Consider the following 3,110-nt stretch of genomic DNA (forward strand, 5'->3'; position numbering starts at 1 on the left):
AGCATGCCCCCAAACTCCACTGTGAGGATTAAACGAGTTAATACATGAAAATACTTCCTGGCACATAGTAAGTGCTCAATAAACGTTTTAGCTGTTATTATTATATATGCACTGGGATGTGTGTGGAATTACTAGATTCGGGGTGGTACTCTTGGACTTTGGAGTGTGAGCATTGCTCCCCAGCTTGCTAAAAGTGCTGGCTTCTGGGCCTCACCGCAGAGATTGTTTCAGCAGATCTTAGGAGGGCTCAGGAATTTACATTTTAATCCAGAGGCCTTGGCGATATTGACATGTTGGTCCAGAGTCTGATCTGGAGTCATCTGAGGTGTCTGGATGAACAGAGCCTTGGGAAGGCTTGGGGTGTGTGTGGGGGGGTTGTGAGTGTGTGTGTGTGTGTGTGTGTGTGTATGTGTGTCTTGATGGCAGGGGCTGCAGGGGTGTGAGAAGGATTGGATTATTTCCTAGGCTCTGGTAAATCACTCAGAACTGCTTTGCAAATGGAGCTGGAGACCCAGTGAAGGAGTGGAGTGGAATGAGGCGGCCCCAGGCAGGAGTCACCTCAGGCAGAGCCTTGGGGCTCTAGGAAGGAATGAGGACTGCTGGGGTTTTCAGCAGGGAACTGACACAGTCCGATTGAATGGTTTGGGTCAGAGCCGCCTGGTTTACAGCCTAAGGCACAGCAGATGGCAAGGAGGGTGTAAAATTGCAACTAGCTCAAGGCCACAATGGCAGAAGGGTCTATGCCCTGAGAGCAGGAGCGGCAGCAGGATCTGGAGGAAGAGAGGATCCCCCAGATTGAGCGGCTGTGCCCACCCCCTTCACTTCTGAGTTAATGACGCCAGAGCATCCAAGCCAGGGCCCGGGGTCCGTGAGCCCACGGCTCCAGCAGCCCAGCCAGGATCGCTTAAGATAAGAATCAGGCTCTTGTAAACTCACCCGCTCAAGTGCTTGTAGTCTCTTGATTCATTTTCTTCTGCTTTCTCTCTCAGCAAAGATGTTTTAGAAAAACTCTCCGTTTTGACTGAGCTAAGAAAAGAAGGAGGCTAGAGAGAGGGCTGGTCGCCTGTTCCAGGAAGGAGACTGGGGGTACCAGCAGCAGACTGATGGTGTGAGACCCCCCTTCCAGGAGCAGGCCAGTGGGGGCAGCCTGGAAGGCCTGGTTCTCCCAGCGGGGGTCTCCTTTCAGACGGTGGATTGGATGTGTATGTAAGTGTATGTGAAGGGTGTGTGTGTGTATTCACACAGCAACAAGATATTTACTGAGTGTGTACTATGTGTCAGACACTGTTCTAGATGTTAGGGCTACACCTGTGAACAGAATGAAGATCCCTGTACTCGAGGAATGTGAGGTCGATGGGAATTTCATGTCTGGAGGGATGGATAGGTGCTGTGTGCATGAGTCCATGGTGCACACACAGGTGAGGAATGGAGAATAAGGCAGACCTGGGTCAGGAAACATCTGCCATTCTCCAGGCATGTGATCTTGGGCAAAATACTTTCTGAGCGTTGGTTTTCCATAAAATGGGAAAATAATATCTTTCTCTCACAACTGTTGTGAGACTAAATATGCAAATGCTTGGAAAGCTCTAAGCAAAATACCTGATACATGATAGTTGCCAAACGATATTTTTTCTTCATGTTTCCTATGGAGTTGGTGGATCTATTTCTGCATGTATACACCAAGTATGTGTTTGTATCTGGGCAGGGTGTCCCATGTGTCTGAGAGGTCTAAATGTGTGGGTTCTCCCCAGGTGACAATCTCCTTCCCTCAGGATGCGCCTTGTGCTGTAGAGATATCTCAGGTCTGACTAAAGGTGGCATTGCCTGTTCCATTCCGAGCCAGGAGGCCCACTAATAAAGAGGGAGTAAAGGTGGTTCTGTCTAGAATCCTACGAGTTGGCCTGCTAAAGCCTTGGCTTAGGTCTATCATGAGTCCCTCCAGTTGCAGTGTGACTCTCATTTGCAGTTCTGTTTTTAGTGCACACAAAGAATCCTCAGCCACCCCTTGGGGACACCCACCTACACCAACTTGCAGCTTTTCTTTCCCAGTTCTATGACATCTTGGCCATACTGCTCCCTGCTGAGACCCTCCCAGTATCCCCCAGGTCATTTGTAAAAGTGGATCTAGAAGGTAGACCCAGGACCAGCCCTCGACAGGCAACTGTGGGAGCAGAACTGTATTGTTGAATGATCCGCTTAGGACGCCCACCATTCTTGCTTCCTCCCGCAGAGTGAGAAGAGAGGTGAGTCCGGTTCCCGTTCTCCTTGCTCTAGACTGTCTCCCAGGGAGAAAGCCCATGGTTTTGGCTATGTCCTCTAAGAAGGTGACTCAGAGTGTCTACTCTTAGCCTCAGTGTCCCTCCTCTGCCCCATTTCTAAGTGTCCATTGGCTGTCCAACTCAGCAACTGAGGCTCAGTGTGCCTGAAGCCATATCCACCTTCCTGCCCCCAAACCAGATCTCCCTGGGCATCCAGCTGTTCTGACGAATGACTCCGCTGCGTTTCCAGGTGCTTCAGCTGGAAACACTGAGTCATATCTTACATCTCCCTCTGTTTCATTTCCCACAGTTCATCCGTTATCAAATCATTTCAGGTTATTCCCCCAGCCAATCCTTTCCCACCCCCATTCCTGCTGCCACCATTGCTCTGGTCAAGCTGTCATCTGGACCATTGCCGAGGCCTCCCACTTGGCCTCCTTGCCTCCAGCCTCCCCCTTCACAACCAGCCAGTCCATCTTCCTCAAGCAGCGCCATGAGCTCACTGCTCTCCCTCCCTCCCTCCACCACTTCCCCCGGGGGCTCTCTCCATCCACAGCACCCTATCCTCTCCTCCAGACTTTTGGCTCCAGCATAATCAGTCCCCTCGTTGTTCCCGGGACACAGTGCACACTCCTGCTACCCTTCCGCTTCTGGGGGGAGTTGTTTCCCTCGCCTGGAATCCTTTTTCCCATTCTAACCTTTCCGCTACATTTTCACCATCTTTAACACTAGGTAACATCCCTGGCTAAGCTGCACCCTAAGGTTTTAAAAATGGGGTGAGGAGAAGGCTAGAAAAGTTGGGGGGGGCCGGGCGCGGCGGCTCAAGCCTGTAATCCCAGCACTTTGGGAGGC

Source organism: Mandrillus leucophaeus, unplaced genomic scaffold (genome assembly GCF_000951045.1).
Source record: "Mandrillus leucophaeus isolate KB7577 unplaced genomic scaffold, Mleu.le_1.0 Scaffold231, whole genome shotgun sequence".
NCBI classification, from domain to species: domain Eukaryota; kingdom Metazoa; phylum Chordata; class Mammalia; order Primates; family Cercopithecidae; genus Mandrillus; species Mandrillus leucophaeus.